At 44.9% G+C, this 20,533-nt stretch overlaps 1 protein-coding gene and 1 long non-coding RNA gene across 3 annotated transcripts in view; one reads left to right on the top strand and one right to left on the bottom strand.

Moving 5' to 3' along the window:
- The window catches only part of MSRA (methionine sulfoxide reductase A), a 434,018-nt gene that overhangs the window by 9,252 nt on the left and 404,233 nt on the right, over nucleotides 1-20,533 (bottom strand). The window lies entirely within an intron of this gene.
- Nucleotides 6,440-18,857, top strand: LOC114004512 (uncharacterized). The gene is made up of 3 exons (XR_003546641.1): nucleotides 6,440-6,554; nucleotides 7,146-7,623; nucleotides 17,920-18,857. It is a non-coding gene; the product is annotated as an uncharacterized LOC114004512 (long non-coding RNA).

Below are 20,533 nucleotides of genomic sequence, written 5' to 3'. Positions count from 1 at the left end.
TGTTCCTCACTCTGCCCTCTAGTGGCAGCCGGGAGCTGTACCAGGAACATGCCCTTGGCTCATTCCCCTTCCAAGTCCAGATCACTTAATTCTTTCCAAATCTGACTCCATCAAATTCCATGTTACGCTTTTGTCTTGTGCTCACGTGCATGCAGACACAGGCACATATAGACACACGCACACACACACACACTGTGCAGGCTTAGTAAATTCAGCCAATGCTGATGTCCAGGTCAGCAGTTTTAACTCATAGGCAGCTTCTGGCTGACCAGATTGCCAGCAATCCATACTTCTGGGAAAGCATATAAAATGACTGGCATGGCTTTTAAACAAAACCGCTAGGAAGAAAAACACCATCTATTCTGAGCTGAGCAGAGGCTCATGCATTTCTGATGGCTCAGAGCAGGAAGGCCAGCCCCACAAAAAGCAGGTCTGCCCCTGCCCACAGTACTGCGGCCACAAGGAGAGGGATGAGTTGCTCATCTTCAATGGCGGAGAAAACCCCAGAGAGAACTCCAACAGGACCTCCAGGCTCTGGAACAATGGAATTGCCCTCTGAGTCAACTGATTACCACTGACACTTGCAAGGAGGACAAGCCCAGGCGAGCCACAGCTCTGTCCGATACCAGGGGGAAAAGGACAAGGAGAGTCCTCAGAGCTGAAGCCTTTACACGCCTGGTCACAGCACACTGACCCTTCCCAACTTTGTGAGCTGTCTGGAGGGAAAAGTAGAAAAAGAGGTGACACAATTAGATCTCATTTGGTCCATTTAGAAGACCTGCTTATGCAAATGGCTGGCCTCTAGACTGAACAATTTGGCTTCTTAGAACAGCCGCAGTGTTCCTGTGCTCTGTCCTTGCCCAGATTTGCAAGTTTTGTCAAACAGTTAATGCTTTCATTATCTATTCCTCTGTGTCCCCAGCACCCTTGAGGTAAATCACATTGTCTTCTGATCGTCAAGGATATTTCTTGTGCAAGATGACAGAGGTACTAGCTGAGTTGTCTCTGCAGAGAAGGAGAAAAGGGGAAGAGTTTCACCTGTTCTCTTGACCAATGAGGTTCCAAAGCTCTGCCCTTGTTCTTTTCATGTGGACAAGGGGCCAGCAGCTTGCTAGAAATATAAAATATGAGGCCAGATTGTGGCACAGTCATCATGTGATGCTCTGTGAGGCTGACCCATGTAAGAAGATTCTGGGGTTAGCAGGTGGTATAGTGGTTAAGGTGTTGGACTCCCACATTGCCGAATGCAGGTCGAGTCCCAGACCTGGAGACTTGAAAAATCACACAGGGAATGTGTGCGTGAATGCCCCAAATCCTAGGAGGAGAAGAGATTGCTGGCAGGTGGAGACTCTGGGGCTAAGCAGCAGGTGAAAAGGAAAACAGAGATGGAAGGAGAGGGCTTTGGAGGCACCACACATTTCTGTGTGTCCCCATTTAAGATAGCCCAGCTACATGCGCCCTGTCCTTTTACTGCCTCACAATCATGGTGGCACAAAGAAGCCCTTTCCAATACTAAAGGAGCCACCTGAACCTAGGTAAGGACAGCAGGTGCCTCTGAGGCTCACCTACTTGCTGGTAGCAAGGTCTGCAAGGCTGACTGAGCCAGGTGAGGCTGGCAGGGAAGGAGGTGGGCACTGTCTTTTCCCCTTACTTCATTGTTATCCTTTATCCCCCTCATGCCTGACAAGTTACAACACACCATTTTCTGGGTACAGGAGGAAACTGTGCCCTTCCTTTTTTTCTACTTTGTGCCTTGAAAGATGCCCCCACCCCAGGCTGGGCAAGGCTGGTTGCAGAAGGGAGCTGAGCTGTGGACTCGGGATCTTATGGTGGGCAAGTGCTCCATTTGCTGCGGCTTACACAGTGCACCCTCCGTCCCAAAGATGTTTACATCAATCACACATTCAAGGCCTGCTGGTTCCTCTTGATTTCATCTTTCCTTTGAGGTCTGTTGGTTTTGAAAAGAAATTCAAACGACTCTTCCTGTATGACTTTTCCTTTTATGGCTTTCAGTTTCAGGAGAAATGGATCCCTTTTTCTCTCTTCTCTGGATGTACCTCTGAGGAGTTATAATCTGCTTTTTCATATCTGCAATCAATTAACTACAACCTCTGTTTTTGTTACATTCTTAGCATTTAGTACACAAAAGAAACCACTTTTCACTTTACAGAGAGCCAAGGACACTGGGCTTCACCTTGGGAATGAAATGCAGATTTCATTAAAAGGAAAGATCCTTCATTCCAAAAGGTTGAATAGAAAGAACCTGAAGCAAAATGCCAGCCACTTAAGTTGAGAAGGCTGAATTCAGTAAGGTAAAGGAACTTTGCTGAACACCACCATTTCTCACTTATATATGAGTCTCAGCAATTCAGAGCCTCTGGAAAGAAGACTGGTCTCAATGTGAGCTGTACAGAGTGGTCAACCATCCCAGTTTGCCCAGGTGAGAGAGTTCTTCAGGATGCTGGCCCTTCTGTGCTAAACCTAGGAAGGCCTCAGACAAACTGGGATGGCTGGTTGCCCTCAATGTAGAACAGTGAAAGAATTTACTCTGCTGTTACGAGCACTGGGCAGCTTGTTCCATCTGGCCCTTTTCTAAGCTGTGTCCCCTCCCTTTCTCCCTCCCCCTAGATAACCATTTTATTGAGATGTATAGCTCATGTACCATAAAACTCACCCTTGCAGGGCCAGCTTTGTGGTGCAGCAATAATGCACTGCTTAAGAAAAGCTGGTTTCCACATGGTGACTTCAGCTTGAATTCCCGGCCAGGTAAACATGAAACACTCCAGGCATGCATGCAAGTGCCTGAGATCCAACAGGCTGGAGGACTGAAAGTTATCACGTGTGACCAGACCCTGTGAACGGCACTCATCTTTCTCTTTCTCACATGCATACACATATACTCTATCATGAAAGAGGAAAAAAAAACCCTCCCGAAGTGTACAATTTAGCAGGGTTTAGCCTATTTTCAGAGTTGTATACTCATTGCCATTGCTTTTCCTCAAACTGGACAATATCTTGATTTATCTTCAAGTCTGCATCTTCTGTTTTCTACCAACTCAGCCCCTCTAGTATTTTTTTCTTCATTTAACGTATTGTACCTTTGACTTTCTATTTAGTTCCAGAACTCCTACTTAGTTCCTTCGTTTAAATCATTTTCCCCCTTATTGATATTCTTTATTTGGTCAGACATTGTTTTCATATTTTCTTTAATTTTTTAGACAAGTTTCCTTTAGTTCTTTGAGGCTATTTAATAATAATAGTAATAATACTGGTGATTTAAAGTCTTTGTCTAGTAAATTATACTCTAATGTTTCTCTGTCTCATAACTTTTCCCTGAAAATTGGCTATTATAAATGACATAACGTGGCAACTCTGGATGTCAGATGACCCACTCCCACAGTGTGATTGTTGCTGTTTGCCATTGCTACTGTCCATTTCATTAGTGACCTTCTTGGACTAATTCTGTAAAGTCTGTATTCCCTTGCAGGTCTGGCCACTGAAGTCTCTTCTTGGTTAGCAAAAACTCAGCTAATGACTGGGTGGAGAGTTCCTTAAATGCCTTAAAGCAGTAAGTCTCTCACCTCTTGCTAGAAGGTCATGTGTGTCTTGGAGGAGATATGCCTTCAGTGCTTCAGCAGTTTTCAACTGTGCCTTATGTTTTTCTTTTCATCGCATAGGACCTCAAGGTCAGCCACTGGAGAGAGATTAGAGTCTGCTACGGCTGGAAAGTCTTTGTTTTCCTATGGAAAAATGTGACATGACTTTCCTGACAACCCAATATACACCTCAGTTTGCTTATATGTTTCCCAGGTAAAAGACTTTTTGGGTTGTTTCTGATTTGGGGTCATTAGGCATAAAGCTGCTGTAAATATCTGGAAATAGACTTGTGTGTGAACACAAGTCTTATTTCCCTTAGATTAAAAAAAAAAAATCTAAGGGTTGGATTGTTGGGTTTGATGGTATAATAAATGTTTATGAAACTCAATAAGAAATTTCCCAATGGCTTTCCAAACTAGTTGTACCATTTTATATTCCTGTCAACAATGTATGAGTGTTCCTGTTGCTCTGCATCATTGTCAGTACTTGTATTATCACAATTCCTTAATTTAGTCATCCTAACTGGTATACAGTGGTATCTGATGGTGACTGTAATTTGCATTTCTCTGATGAGTAGGGTCATGAGGCACTTTCTAATGCTATTACTTGCCTTTCACATATCTTCTTTGATGACGTGTCTGCTCATATCTTTTACTCATTTTGCAACTGGTTGGTTTATTTTTACTGATGAATTTTCTGAGTTCTCCATATACATTCCAAAGTTAAGTTTTGATTTCAGATGTATAATCTTTGCTTCAAGATTCTGGTATGCTCCCATTGAGCATCTTGGCTCTGTACCTGTAACATGTTACCTACTTTGTATTATATATAATATCTATCTACTTACCTATCTATCTCCACATATACTCACGCACAGCTCCTAAGTAACTTGCCTTTCAGTTTAGCTCAAGAAACATATCCTTGCTCAGACACTGAACCAAGGAAAGAGAATTGACGAGCACATGGCCCTTACAATTGAGGAACTTTTGGTTTTAAGAAATATGGAACAGGGACTAGCAGATGGCATAATGGTTACATCACTGGACTCCCATGTAGTTGACTAAGGTTTGAGTCGCTAAACTGATGACTTAAAACTCATGCTGGGCAAGTGTGCGTGTATGCCTAAAATCCCTAGAGGAGAATGAAGGTGAAGGGATTGTGGCATGGCCATCCCCCTGGGAGGTGATTTCTTGCTTTCTGTCTCTTTTTGTCTCTCTGGCAAGTGCATGCAACCTATAGCAAAAATTTCTCTTAGAAAAAAAAAACATGGAATAAACTAGGATTAAATTTTAAAATATGTTAAGAATGACCACATATAATGCATCAGTTTTTTTGCTTGTTTGTTTTAGAGGTTTTGCCATCGAGCATATGGGCTCACCAGAGAGAGAGAGAGAGAGACAGAGTCAGTGAGAGGGAAAGTAAGAAATCACCTCACAGAAGAGGACCACGCTGCAATCCTTTCTTCACCATTCTCCTCCTGAGATCTTGGGCATGCATGTACATGTGCCCAGCATGATTTTCAAGTCACCAGGTTTAGGACTTTAACCATGGGTTGACCATATGAGAGTCCAGTGACATAACCACTATTCCATCTGCTGGTCCCAATACATCTGCTTTTTGTGTGTAAAATTACCTGTTCAGATCAATTGAAACATTTTCATGACTTTTTAAAGGTCATTCATTATCATTAGTAAATCTCATTTAAAAAAATTTTTTTTTCACATGAGAGAGCAAGCAAATGACAGACAGACTCACGCCCCTTCAAGAGGGTCTCACATCACAGTCTTCGTTTCGGCCTTCCCAGCCAGCCAAGAACATGTTGGTGTGTACAGGTTGACCCAGGAACTGAATCCTAATCTTCCACATGGCTCTGGCACCACAGAGGGGCACCCTGCTACTGTGCCATTGTGGTTGGCTCCTCTTCTTTGTAATAGTCAGAAATATTCCTCAATACAGCTCTTTCCTAAAGAGTCAAATACTCAGGAAGAATGCACTTTGCACCAAAAAGGTTTCTACTGCTATGCTAAATGGATACTCTCACGAAATGTGGTAAAAGCCAAATTTCAAAGCAAAACAAAATCACTGTGCCCAGCACACACTCATTCCCTGCTGAGGGGTAATAGCTATAAAACAGCCCTGAAAAATGTTTTACTCAACTACCATGTGAGTATCCATCTACAGAACTGCTGGGAGAATCTTCCTGAGCACAGAGAAAATTAACTTTCAACAGGAACTTAAAAAGCAATTGCAATTTCTTAAAATCCTCTAAAGCTGCATTTAAAAAAATGAGACTTAGCAACTCTCCTAGTTTTTAAAATTCATTGATTAAGACAATAAAAGTTGTGTTCATTTCAATATTAAGAAATTAAAATCTCCCTTGAGACTTTCTTTGCCCGGGGGGTAGGTTACATCTGTCAACTGCAAACCGGCAGGCCAGTTTGCAAACAGAAATTCTTTGCTGGATTGTGACATGTACAATCTTAATAATGGCTAGGGCTAAGAACGATATGATTATGTTTATTATTATCATCATCATCATCATCCCAGGAAACTAAAAATAGAATAAAAGAAACCATGAGCTGTAAGAGAAAAAGCACTTTAGATATAGTGCGCTGTAATTCCAGCCTCACGTGGCTGAGAATATCCGATGATACTAAAGAAAGGAAGAAAAGCGGCTTTTGTCAGTTTCCTCTAAAGCTTAAAAGTGACACCGTGTGGGTCAAAGGAGGATGGTCCACAAGGTCTGTTTCCCTGAGATACTGCCAGGGTGACCTTTGGAAGCAGCTGGTGATAAGCATGCATGGCTTTCTGGTTTTAGGGAACAGCAGCCCAGCTTCTACACAGGCAGCATGGCAGGACCCTCGCCTCTTCGATTCTTCCCATTGCAAATAAAATAACAAAGAGAAAAAAATAAAACCTGAGTGAAGACGGGATGGGAGAGGTCTGTGCTCAGGCTGGTAAGCTCCTTAGTGATAAAGTACAGTCATGATTTTCTTTTCTTTTACTTTGAAAGAAGAAAGAAAAAAGAGAGAGAGGGAATAAAGGGGAAAAAGAAAAGAGGAAGAATCCAAAATAGGCCACGGAAGTTCTCTGCCAAAGCGTAATTTTCATTTTCTTCAAGGCTCAGAACCAGTGGACAAACTGAAACTCCCTCAAGAGATGGAAGCAGGGCCATGGCTAATTATTACAAGTTAAATTTGCATATAATTGGCATGCTTTCCAGTTAAGACCATAAAAATACATGGTAACTGGAGTTCTGACAATGGCACTATATATTTAAGGGAGCATTTTGTATCTCTAAGTATAAAACACTCCTTACAACATCTCCAGGAGTTCCCAAGTTTATCACATTTGTACAGACACGAGTGAGGAGAGGGGTCCGAGGTCTGCTCCTAGCTCTACGAAACCTTATGACCTTGAGCATCTGACCTTGAGGTCTGGCCCATTCCTCTCTGAAATGGAGATAAAGATACTAGCTGTCAGAGATGTTTGGAGGAATTGATGATGCAATTATATATTTCAACTAATACATACCAGTTTTATTTCAGCAGCACTACTGAAACTGTACTGGCTACTTCCTGTGATGTTACCGTCTTTCTGAGTCCATGGACGGTCACACTGTGGGAATTATGAAGTGGTGGGGATGATGCCCGGAGAAGGTGGGAAACCGAGAGCCTGCCGAACTGAAGTCTCATTCTACCCTTTCCTGTTTTCACCGCACACCCACATGAGTGACTGGATTTTTCACATGTCATCCACATTTTTTTGTACTTTGAAGACACAGCCTGTCGGCCAGACTTCCCGCATTCGGGTGTTGGTGGCGCTGGGCCAAGCACTCTATCTGCATGTGTGTACTGAATGTCACAAAACACACAGCAAGAGATGGGATCGGCAGCAGCCACGCGGAAGGATGTGGACCCAGGCTGCAAAGAAGATCTTTTTCCTTCTGACTTTCTCTGTAAGAAATACCGTGATTGACATCTGGGAAGACCCAGGGGAGAAGGCTGCGCTGTGTGAGACAGGAAGGTATCCTGGGAGACACACACGTATGGTGGGGAAGGACAGAGGGCTACCACTGCCTGAGCGCTTCTTCTGTGCCAGGCACCACCCGACATGCTCAATGAACAGTGTCCGCGGTGGCCCTCCCTCAGTGCTTCTCATGAAGGGGGCTTCCCAGCCCCACTCTGGCAAGTAGGCCACTCAACACTCAGGGGGAGGGCAGGATTTGAACCTAGGCAGTCTGACTCCAGAGCCCATGAGCCACCTTTTCTTTTTAAATTGCCACTAGACATTTGTACTCTCCAGAGAGAGAGAGAGACAAAGAGACAGAGGGCGAGGGAGGTGGCAGTACCCTATGGGGCACAGTCATGCCACAATCTCTTCCACTTCTCCATCCTATTGGGATTTGAGGTACACATACATAGGCCATTAGGGCTGCGATCACACCGTGGTCAGCTGTGTGGATCTGACTCCCTTAACCACTAGGCTAGGTCTGGCCACAGCCATCTTAAATACACATGTATTCAATGTCTGCTCTGTGACGACACACTTCACTCCCATCAAGCTCTCCTTTCCATATGGTGGAGAGAGTAGTTACATTTAACTTAGATGTTTTGATCACATAGTCCTCCTTGAACATTACTATAGATATAAAATAAGAGTATTCCTATTAACGATCCTGAGAACCTTGACTATTTGTTTTTTGGTTTTTGTTGTTGTTTTGTTGTTTTTTTTTTTTACATCTCCCTCAAAGAGGAGGCCACTTCTCCCTGGTTTGTTTTGTGTTTTGTGTGGGTAAGCTAGTTCTGGCTGGGACGACACAGTTTTACTGTTCATGATCTTGAGATTACTCCTAAAATAAAATTAGCATTTGGTATAGAAACTTGTTAGCTTATTCATTTTTTTTTTAATTGAAAGTTTCAGAAGTTTCTACTGGTTCTTTGTAATCCTACTAGAAGAATCTGTACGGTGCCATTATAGCTTAAAGTGATCTCTGATAAAATTCTCAGAATTGATACCTGATCAGGCTTCAAAATGAAAATACCGTAGGATACAGAATACACATTAAAATAAAAATATAGGGGGCCATCAGGTGGCATGGTGGTTAAGGCATTGGACTCCCACATGGTCAACCAAGATTTGAGCCCCTGACCCAGAGACTTGAAAATCACACCAGCATGTGTGTTCAAAATCCTCAGACGAGAACAGAGGACAAGGGATTGCAGCATGCCATCCACCTCCAGGTCTCTTTCCTCTCTGTCTCTCTCTGGTGAGCGAACATATCCTATGGCAAAAACCTAAAAAAACAAGCAAACAAAATAAACAAAATTTTGCAAACTCTAAACTGTCCTGTGCTCCCAGCACTGACTGTTTAGACCAAGGATGCCTCATGCTCTCTCTGTCTATCCCTCTACTCCCTTTCCTGGGACCCAGTCCCTTCTCTTGACTTGCCTCCTGAACCATGCCACCCCCCACCCCTACAAACACAGCTCATCCACCTGGAGCCATTATTATTATTATTACTCCTCGCCCAAAGTTGTTTGCCTTCCTGTTTCCTCTCTTGGCACATGGCACGGTCAGCTGCCTCTCTCTCAAGATATATATCTCATTGCTATCATCAGCTCTCCCTGCCTGATGTCCCAGAGCAGTCATCACTGTTAAGCATATCTCGATAATTCATCCCTGATAGTTTATGAATCCACCCCCATCCTCCACAACACTTCTGAGCTTCTGCCATCACCAGCCTTTGCCTGGAATGTTGCTGCAACCCTCTCACTGACCTTGCTGACTCATGTCATGGCCTGAAGATCTATCCCTCACGCAGTCCATCGACCAGCAAAGGCTGATGAAAGGCCGGCTGGGAAAGCATGGCTGTCTACACAAATCTCTATGTGGTGAGCTATGCAACTGCTCACTGTGTTTGCAAAGACACAAAGAAAATGCCACCTCTGACAAAGCAGGGCTCAAGGCTGTCTCCAGCAGAGCCTCCTCTTGGTTCCTCGAGCTGCCTATTCTTCAAGTTCTCAGGTAGCCAGGAACATGGGCTCCAACAAGGTGTTTCAAAGAGAGAAGGAAAACTGCTGCACCCTTCAGAGAAACCAAGGAATGAGCACAGAGCAGGGGAGGGTGGCTCCCACATAAACAAGCAAAACAAACACCATTCTGTGTTTGAGAGTACACTGACAATATTATTATTATTATTTTCATATTTTAGTTTTTGCTATAAAGCACCAGCACTTGCCAGAGAGGGAGAGAGAAGGAAAGTGAGAAACCACCCCCCCCGACCCTGGGGGGGAGGGGGTGATGGCCACATCACAATCCCTTCTCCTCCATTCTCCTCTTGGGATTTTGGGCACACACATGTACCTGGTGTGATTTTCAAGGCACCATGTCTAGGACTTGAATTTTACTTAAGGCCAAGTGAATTTGTCTACTTTAACCTTTATACACCTACTGGCCCAGACCATATTATTTTGTAGAGGACGTAGTTGCAAGTTTTATAGAGGAGTCGGTTGCAAGTTCTCAAAATACTTTTTCAGAGGCTATTATTTTCATTCTACAGAAGAGTAAGAGGAGGTCACAGAGGTTAAGTAACTTGCCCATGACCATATAACTAGTGGGTTGCCATGGTCATGGGAGACCATTCCTGGACCACCGTGCTAGACTTTCACACAGTAGTTCTGCCCAAGAATCCTCATAGTCACAACCTGTCCCTGGCCCTGACCCAGCACAAGTGGACGAGTATTGCTTCTAGTTCCGGCCTGGCCCACAGGTATCAGGAAGTGCCTGGTTCTCCACTAAGCATGAGATACAGAGGATACAGGGAAAGCGCAGGAGAGACAGTGCTCAGTTCCGATTGTCTTATTCTGATCCTATTCAAGTTCACAGAAACGCACTCAGTGCAGTAAGCCTTTTCCTAGAAGACACATAGGAAATAGCTACTCTGTCACTCTGTCCCTGTAATCCCTCGTGTATGTGTGTGTGTGTGTGTGTGTGTTTCCCTCAGAGTTCACCTCTGAGGCTCACCACTCTGCCCCATTCACATCATTTACTCTGATGCTTTGATCAATGCCAAGTGGTAAAAGACTGCTCTAAGATAGCTACAGATATGGGGTCCTCGGTTGTCCACGTCCCAAAGGAGGGCCGCAGCTGAGGGGTCAGGGCAGAAAAATGAGGGGTGTGGAACACACATTTTCTCTCTCGCTCACGCTCTCTTTAAGAATCTGGCACGAAGAGCTCATCTCCTTCGTGCCAGTGATGGAACAGTAGCGACTTGGCAACCGTCTCAAGCCAGATGTCCCCTCATCTGGCTGCCTTGGCTGGTTAGTTGTTTGGAATGAGCAGCCCAAACACAGTGCAGGCGGGGCTCCTGTAGGGCTGTGGGGGGGCAAAGCTGGGTGACATCCTGAGCAATGCCTGGTTTCCCGGGGGTAGAGGGGGAGAAGAGAGGAGAAGAGAGGAGGGGAGGGGAGAGAAGGGGAGAGGTCACCTAATAGGCAGTACTCTGCTTAGGTGCAGGCTGGCCCAAAGGCAAAGGGGCTGTGGGGATGGGAAGACCTGCTTACTCCCGTCCTGCCCTCCCGAGCCGTGCCCTCTGGTGCTGGGGTGTAGACACGTCTTGCTACTTTATGAGGAGTCCAGGCTCCTGGTGCAATTGGGATCCCATCAACAATAGAGCACCTCCCCAGAGTCTCTTCCGTGGCTCCCCACCCCGTACCCAGGACCACACACTGAGAAACAGATGGGAGGGAGTAAAGGCAGCCTAGCCCCTACATCTGGAGGCCTGCAGCAGTGGCCAACCACAGCTTGGCCCTCGTGGGCTTCACCTGGGCCAAGCCCAAAGCCATCCATGGGAGCCATGGGGCACGGTTGTGCTGCTTGTCTAACACGGCAGTGAGGAGACACCCTCGGCTGTGGAGTGAGGAGTGGGGAAGCTGTGCCTGGATCAAGGACTTGCCAGGCTCACAGTCTGGTGGCCAAACACTGAAGGGTCCTGGGCAGTGGTGGGTGGCTCAGGGGAGCACACCTGTCGATCTGGAACGAGCTCTTTGCCTCGTCCCTGAAGCCCAGGCAGGTGCCTTCAGAACTGAGCCATGCTCGGCTGTGTGTGTGTGTGTGTGTGTGTGTGTGTGTGTGTGTGCACGCACATCAGCGTGTGCTAGGGGAAGGCGGTGCTGTGGTACAACCTGCCAACAAGCCCATTTCGGTCACCATCTGCCATGGAGACCCCGAGCACCTGTCAGAAACAGCTGCTGGTGGCAGATCGTAGGTAAGGGAGGGAGCAGCCCCGCCCTGGGCTAGCCTATTGCAGGGAGCTCATGGCCGGGCCCCAAAGGAATGCCAACTGTTCTCTTTGAAGCCCACCCCACCTGAGTGTGATGAAATGCTGAGTTGTCCCTTCACTTCCTCGCAGGGAGGACTTGATGAAGGGCCCTTTCCTCACCTCCCTGGTAGCAGGTTCCAGTTGTTTGTCACAGGGCTGACAAGACACACATGCAGGATTCCCTATCAGGAAGAGAATAATTCCTTGTCTGGAGGTGTGAACCCAAAGACACCCATGGTGGGGGAGAACAGTCCCCGCCGTGTGGGCCCAGGGCTGAGGCGATGGACTGGGATGAGAGTGAGAGGGCCACCCAGCTTGAGGTTGGGTCCTTGGTCCTTGGAGCATTTTCTTCCAGGTATAGTTCACTGACATAAAGGAAAATATCTTTAATATTATCATGCCTTTTAATTAAAAAAAAAAAAATCTTTCTTTTTTAAGGTTGTTTCTTCAGCGACAGACAGATAGGTACTCCCAACAGGGTCTTCAGCCTGCATTTTACCCCAAAACTTAGGTAGTTCAGATCATGGGCGCACATGCACCATCCCCACGCTCCCCGCCAGCCTGTGCTAGGAGGCCTCAGAACACGAACACAGGTCTTCCGGTCTGGGTCCAGCACTGCAGAGCGTTCAGTTACTCACTCTGCAGCACCACGGATCAGAGAACTCTTTCTGAAGTGAGTGCTGTACTCACCTACCTCATGTTTGAGGTATTTGTCATTTAATAAATGCTTATGAGTTGCGGGTATTTTACCACTTTTGTTTTGTTTGTGTTTAGTTTTATATAGAGTATGCACACTCTCTAGAGAGAGACGGAAAGTGAGAAATCACCCCCTTCCTAAGGAGTATGGCCACATGGTAATCCCTTCTCCTTCACTCTCCTCTTGGGATTTTGGACATGCACATGTGCCCAGCGTGTTTCTCAAGCTGCCAGGTCCCTGGCACAAACAGTGCAGTTGGCCATGTGGGATCCAGCTGCTTTAACTACTATGCCACTAACTGGCTCTTACTACTTTCTTTTTTTTTCTTTTTTCTCACTTTATTTATTTCGTAAGTAGTTGAGGGGAGAGATAAGCACAGTTCCTTGGTGATCTTGCCTCTGTGGGTGTGTTTTCACTGCTGTCACTCCTTCCCTGTCTCTCTTCCCTCCTCTCCACAGGCTAGCAGCCATCTTTGGAAATGAATGCTAGGGGTGCCTGTGCTCCCACAGTTGCCTCCAGGGGGCATCTTGGGTTATGGGATGGTGTATGGTGGGGATGCTTGATCTTGTGGCATGACAATGTACAAAATGCAACCTCAGGGCTCCCCTCCTTGTGGAGAACCCTGGGTGAGAGGAAACTGCAAGTGGAGGGAAAATGTCTGGCCTAGAAAGCAGCTAGTGGTTGTGAAGGACAAACCTCAATTTGCACTGCCCTAAGCATGAGGGGCCTGTCACCTTTACCTAGGCGGGAGTTGGAGTGGGAGGCCAGGACCCTTCAAGGGCAGACTCACTAGCGTTTTTCCTCCTCAAGTTTGGGGGTAATTCCTTCTCAGCCAAAACACTTACGGATGGGAAGGTTGAACCTATCAGCATAGCCAAGGTAATGGGAACTGTGCGTGGAGTGGGCAGCAACCCTCAGCCATGTCCAAGTTCATCATCCACTCCTGATGGGAAAGCTAAGGCAATTTGAGCTAAGAGCCTTGCAAGTGCAGAGTCTGCCTGCTTTCCTTTTTATTTTTCTTACTATAGTAAAAGAAATTATAATATTTACTGTATTAAACATTTTTAAGTGTATAATTAAGTACATTAACTACATTTACAATGGTTGTTGTGCAACCATTCTTGCAACCCATTGTCAAACTTTTTCTCCATCTCACATAGAAACTTTATCATCTTAACTACCCCTTTCCATAGCTCCTGCAAACTCCCATTTAACTTTCTATCTTTGTGAATTCCGAGTACCTCAAGTAAGTGGAATCACATAGTAGTTGTCCTTTCATATCTGACTTACTAGCATGATGTCGTCAAGGTTCATCTATATTGTATCATGTACTGGAATGTATTCCTTTTTTAAGGCTAAACAATATTCCATTGTATGCACAGACCACATTGTTTATTCATTCATCTGCTGATGGATCCTTGGATGTTTCACCTTAGAATAGCCATCATAATGGGTATGTAGTGATATTTCAGTGTGTGTGTGTGTGTGTGTGAGAGACAGGGACATAGCACCCCCAACAGGGTTCTGACACTGTGATTAACCTCCAGACTTGGTCAGCATGGATTATGGGTACAAGAGTGCCCAGTGTACTTAGTGAAGTCTCCAGACTTGAACCAGAAACCTTTCCATGTGGGTCTACCCTGAAGAACATCACATTTTACTGCTGTACCTCACTGTGGTTTTGATCTGCATTTCTCTAATAACTTGCATTAAATCTATTACAAATCTAATGAAGATTTTTCCTCTATGTCGTTTCTAAGAAGTTTATCATTTTAACTCTTAAGTCTGTATCTTTGATTCAAGTTAATTCTTGTATATGGAGTAAGGTGATGGTCCAGCTTAATTTCTATGCACTTATATTCATTCACAAAACTGGATATGGTTGTTCTAGCATACTGTTCTTTCTTTATTGTGAAAAATAAGTTGAGGGGCCATCCCTGTGGCTTAGTAGTTAAGGGAGCCGAATCCCACCTAGCCAATCATGATTCTAAGCCTAGCCCCAACAGCTTGAAAAATATACAAGGCACATGTGTATGCATGCCCAAAGTGGAGGCGGAGGGATTGTGGCATGACATGCCCCACTGGAGTGTACTTTTTCCCTCTGCTGCTTCCTCTCTGTTTTCCTCTGGAGAGCACATGTGTTGTTTGGCAATTAGAAAAAAATCAATGTATCATATATATGACAGTCCAGCCTTCTTTCTATATATTGACCTTAACTCTTCTCTTCTTGCCACCAACAGCAATGTGATGCCCTTGAAAGGCTGACAGCTTTCCCCTGCACCTCTTAACTCGATTATCACTGCCTCCAGGCAGCAGCCCTCAAAAGCAGGTGCACCATTCAAAGGCAGCACAGATCAACATATTTCTTTATCTCTTCTCACACCTGTTCCCACTCCCAGTTCTCCTCTCAACAGCCACACAAGGGGGAAACCTCATGTTCTCAGTGTCCCATCATCCTCTCTCTCTGACTCCCACATCCTGACTAGGTCATGGTCATGGTCATGGAATCTTCCTGACCTTATATCTGATGTATTTCTTAATCTGTCTCTGCTTCCATCTTCTCCACCGTAATCCAGGCTATCATCGCTCACTCTTAACCCACTTCACTGCTCTTAGCCTCAATCCTTTCCAAACCCAGTCCCCTCAGTTCCTGACTGATCATGTAGCATCTAAATCTGACTTTGTCTCTGCTGCTTGGAGTTCTTCAAAGACTCCCTATTTCTAGGAATATGATTTATCACGTAACATCCAACCCTAACACACACACAGACACACAGCTTTAGAAACACTAAAACCGAAACTGGCCCCTGAATAACCTATGCTTATTCTAATCCTCATGCCTTTCCACATTACTTGCCCCTTGACAAGAGAGTGCTCATACCTATGCTCCATCCTTTTCTTCCAAAGCAACTCACATATCACTTTCTCTGAGACAAGTTCTTGACTCTCCCTAAGACCATCTGTCTAAAATAGAACTGGTTGATCCTTCATGTGTGTTGTATATCCTCACAAATTATTAGTAACAGCAGCAGCAGCAGTAAGAATACAGTCACCACTACCATAATAACCATCTCCACATTATTTATGCATCCCCTTTTGTATTCTTTTTTTTTTCTTTTTTTGGAGGTTTTTTTGCTATAGGGCGCATGCACTTACCAGAAAGACAGAGAGAGACAGAGAGACAGAAAGCGAGAAATCACTCCCCGGGAGGTTGGGGGATGGCCACACCACAATCCCTTCTCCTCTATTCTCCTCTCGGGATCTTGGACACGCATGCACATGCGCCCAGCGTGAGTTTAAGCCACTGGGTCCAGGACTCGAATCATGGTTGACTACATGGGAGTCCAGCGATATAGCCATTATGCTAACTACTGGTCCCCATCCCTTTTGTATTCTAATGTTATGGGAGACACCAATAGAATAGTTCTCACAGCAGACCATACTCATTTTGTTATTTTATAATTTTTGTCAGAGGGTATATGTGCTTACTAGAGAGAGAGAAAGCAAGAAATGACACACATATACATACACATACACAACCCCCTCCTCCCTCTCTCTTCGAAGGAGGATGGCCACACTGCAGTCCTTTCTCCTCCATTCTCCTCTAGGGATCTTGGACATGCAAGCACACATGCCCAGCAAGAGTTTCAAGCCACTGGGCCTGGGACTCGAATCATGGTCAACTACGTGGGATTCCAGTGACATAACTGCTACACCACCTACAGCACTCTTAGCATGTTTTTCAAGTCACCATGTCTAGGACTTGAACCACATGGTCAGCCATTTGAGATCTAGCTCCCTTAAATACCAAGCCACGGGCTGCCCTAGACCACACTCATTTACTCTCTTGTCCATTTCTTCCCCTGGACAGTGAGTGATGTGAGGACAGGGACTGTCCTCTATTCACCTTTGCTGCCATAACACAGTACCTGGTACACAACAGGTGCTGATGAATATTTGCTAAATAAAGAAATGAATGACTTCGAGCTCTGACTTCAAAGTTTTGCAGCTTTTGGAAAATTCCACAGTTTAGGCAGCTGCTCCTGTCCTCTGTGCAAATAGGCAGTTTATCAATCCAAAGGCTGGCAGCAGATTTGCTGAGCTGCACTCAGTTCTCAGGCTTTTTCCCAGCGCAGTCCCTCCACTCAAGTGGAAGCCACATCTGCCTCTCTTGATAGGGGCTTCTGCCAGGAAACTAGGAAAGGCTCCATACATCCCTACCATTTCTAATGCTATTTCAAAACCAAATTCAGAAGCAATGGTGATATTTTTTGCCCTTAAGAACAAGACAACTTGGTTGACATAATAAGGTTAAAAAAGAAACAAACAAACAAAAAACCCTCGCACTGCTTTTCCTTTCAGCTGAATGAAAATAAAATCCCCAATCTCCTGGTTCCAGCTGGCAGGCCTCTGGACTCTCAGCTTCTGAGAAGAGGAGCGGAAAGATCAGTTCTTAGCAGCTGAGAACTTATTTTAGGCTGAGCAGCTGGTGGAGAAATGGCTGGCAGCAAAGAATCTCCCCAGCAAAGAGTGTAGGGGACCTGACACTGTCTGGGCAGAGCAGCCCTGTCCAGGTCTGGGCAGTCCACCTTCATGCTGGCATCGACCGTCTCAGAGCAAAGGCAAACCCAGCAGCCAAGACTTCCGAGGGACACCTGGAGGAGAAAAGGGTGCTCTGCCCACCAAAACAGAAGCTCTGAGGAACTTCACTGCTGGACTCAGGAGAAAAAAAAAAAAAAAAAAAAAGCTCTTTTGGAAATGACCTTTTGCTCTAAAGCTGAGACTAGGACTAGTGGGAGGAATTACATAAAGGAAGAATTTAGCCCTTTCATTAATGAAACGCTTCCTAAATTATAGGTCGCTGATAATGGGATGGCTTGCCCCAGAACGCTCAGATATGGTCTGACTGATAGTTTGCCAGAAATTTGGTAGGAAGGATCCCTAGACTGAAGAGAACCTAAAAGTTTTCACCTTCAAGTTATAAACCCCATTGGTGACCAGTTAGGAGTGGATGAATGTTATTATGGTGGACAGTCAACTAAACAATAGAAACCAACATTTTAATAGATTCCGAAGTGGGTTTTTACATTAAATTACACATTTGTCAGTTTTCTCTGATTAAAACCACAGAGTAATTGACCAGTCTTCCTTATTTTGCACTGAGACTACACTACATTTTACAATGTTGATATTATAGCCCAAGTTCAAGGCGTTCACATTAACACAAGAGGGAATAGAGGGCCTCTAAAACAAGCTTTTATGATGGACTCACTTCTTTACTTCTTTTTTTCTTTTTTGGCAGTTTCAGACAATGGGAATAAAAAGCCCTAAAGTGTGAGAATACAAAACGTTCTTCAAGAAAGCTTCAGTCCAGATATCTAATAATCCGAAAACATCCTTGTGTTTAATGTGGAATATTTTTAAACAGAAATCTAAAGCAAGAGAACGTGAAGTAGGTAGAAAACAAAATGGTTTTCACTTGTACAGACTCCCAGTTCAAACTCAGATGACCTGTGGTGCCAGGTCCTCCGTTACTTAGTACGGATGGAGACATGAAAGATGTGACCCCTTTTTCCCAAGGGCCTCTGAGAAGCACACTGAAGCCTGGGCCAGTAAACACTCCCAGGAAGTTCATGGAGCTCATATTCCAGTGTCATACACAGCGGGCTGGATGGACCTCTTCTTCTACCAGCATCCCTACCGCCCAACCCCATGGATTCTGTGTAGGTCGACAAGTTTTTCTCCTGGCTACTTTTATTTCAAGTGAGCTCAACTGATGCAGCACTTACTGAGCCTCTGCAAAGTACAAGGGGCAATGTGGGGCCTTTCGAGGAGGAGGACTCAAAGGGGGATAGCTTCCAAATATTTTTCTACTGGATTGTTATACTTCTGCTTTATTCCACTAGCATTCGAGAAAGTTTCTGTGTTGCTTACAGAAGTTTCTGAGACTGGATAAATGTAAAAGAGAAAGAGAGAGATTTGACTCATGATTCTGGTCATGTGGAAGGTCCAAAGGCATCACAAAATGGCCACGGGCAGGATCTGGAGGACAGCTGTCCATAGGTTTCTGCCCATTATGATCTCCTTTCCCCCTTTATAAATGTATAGCAAAACACAATCATAGGGCTCTGCCATGATGATCTTATCACACCCAAGGACCACACCCTGGGAAACCACGAAGGGCTTTCCACTCAACATCCTTGCACTACAACCTAGTTCCGACATAGGATTTTTTTTTTTTTCTGGGCAGGGTGGGGCGGGGCGGGGGGGGGTTCATTTAAACTATAGCAGATGACTTACAGCAAGAAAACAGGACCAGAGGAGATATACATTCTTGGAGAAGGTCAAACTGGGAGGTGAAGGTAGAATGCCTGCCCATGGGTCACAGAGTCCTACATAACTGCTAAATTAGGGGCCCAGATTTGACTATATGGATGAATAGGACATAATCTCCCAGCTGTCTGGGGATGGAGAATAACCCATATATGGGTTTCCAGAGTATAGAAGCCTAGAGTCCCCTACACAGTGGATGCAGTGAATACTCACTCTATGGATGGTGACCCATGGTATCACCCAAGGGGTTGTGCTCGCAGTGCAGACATGACACTGAATGAGGCTGGGAGGCTCAGGGAAGGCTTTACTTAAGAGGTTTAATCTAAGTTGGGTTACTTCAGTGAGACTGCCAAGAACCTCCAAGACACTAATCACTATTGCCATCTCAGTTTAGAAGCCATTCTCTAGATCCTCAACTACAAAAGTCTTGTGCAATTTCATTCACTGAATGAGCCCAAGGTCCTAAATGAACATATGGTCTTACTAAAGAAGAAGGAGAAAGCAGTAGCAGCATTTTGAAGGGCAGCTACTTTGGATAAAGAGACAAAATCACTGAGCAATCAAAAATGTGTCATCCCAGACAAGCCCCAGAACATAGTGATCATGTACAGGGCATGGGGAGCTGGAGCCCTCATGGCCAACTGGCTCAAATCTCAGCTCCAGTGACTTGACAAACATGCAGAGAACAAGTGCCTGCATGCTCGACATCCTCATGGGAAGAAGAAATAGAAGAAAAGGGATTGTGGCATAATCACATCCCATTGAGGAGTTTGCTCTCTCTCTCTCTCAACTGTATGTTCCCTCTGGCAACTAAATAAAATAAAATTTGTCATCCTTCCATAAAGTTCTAAACTAGAAATATCTTCGATCCACACCTAAGTCATTACACTCTGAGGAAACTGAAACAATCTATAATCTTGTGCCCAAGAAGTCAAACAGCCAGAATGCACTCAGGGGGTCACAATGCAAGTGCTCAGTGCACGATCTTCAAAAATGCACTTTCAATCCCTTATCTGCTATGATGATTTTCTGGTTCCCCTCCCAATAGTATTTTCCTTTAATGATGCTGCCTCTTATCACACTGAAGTTTCTCATATAGGAAAATAAGTTATTGAAATGTTCCATCTTCTTTCATTGAAATGTAGCATTTTCTTTCAGAACTCTTGCCACTCAACATGTAAATAAAAAAGGAGTGGGAGGGAAGAGGACTTCAGAAGTGAAGAAACAGATTCATCTGAAGAATAGCAGCACTGGCTAAGGGCACGAATGGTTTCCTCCTGAAGGGCTGGTACTTGAACCAAGGACAGATACCACTGGTAACAATAACAGCAGGGCCAACAGTCTGGGTACCAATAAGAAGTCAAAACATAGGAAGAAAAGAAAAATGACATTACAAAGGCAAAGAAGGTGTGGGCAAGCCTCAAAGTAAGGAGTAGCTAGCCTGAGAGATGAAAGGCTGCCACTAAGGGCTCTTGTGGGAGGGGAAGTGAGCCCCATTAGCGATGGATGATCCCCACAGAAATTGTGCCAAAGTGTGCACAAGACATTGCCCACTGGAGTTTGACCCCACTTGGAGGGTTATG

Source organism: Tupaia chinensis, unplaced genomic scaffold (genome assembly GCF_000334495.1).
Source record: "Tupaia chinensis unplaced genomic scaffold, TupChi_1.0 Scaffold138390_1, whole genome shotgun sequence".
Taxonomy (NCBI): domain Eukaryota; kingdom Metazoa; phylum Chordata; class Mammalia; order Scandentia; family Tupaiidae; genus Tupaia; species Tupaia belangeri.
The sequence above is the reverse complement of the archived record's forward strand: the minus strand, read 5'-3'. Positions and strand labels throughout refer to the sequence as shown.